Genomic DNA, 384 nt, shown 5'->3' with positions numbered 1-384 from the left:
GCATGCACCGCATGGGGGGTGCTTATGTGTGCACTTGTGGGTGGATTCAGTTTCACAATGTGGATCCGGGGTGCTCATGTGTGCACTGGGCGGATGGCATGTGTGCACCAATCATCATGTGCATGCACTGGGCGGATGGCATGTGTGCACCAATCAACATGTGCATGTGCATGAACGATGCATGCACCACATGGGGGGTGCTCATGTGTGCACTTGTGGGTGTGTTGAGTTTCACAATGTGGATCCGGGGTGCTCATGTGTGCACTTGGTGGATGGCATGTGTGCACCAATCAACATGTCCATGTGCATGCACCATGCATGCACCACGTGGGCACACCTCTTGGTAGCCGGTGCCCAATTTTTTTTTTTCATTTTTTTTCTCCC

Source organism: Humulus lupulus (genome assembly GCF_963169125.1).
Source record: "Humulus lupulus chromosome 8 unlocalized genomic scaffold, drHumLupu1.1 SUPER_8_unloc_51, whole genome shotgun sequence".
NCBI lineage: Eukaryota > Viridiplantae > Streptophyta > Magnoliopsida > Rosales > Cannabaceae > Humulus > Humulus lupulus.
This window is presented reverse-complemented; position numbering follows the sequence as displayed.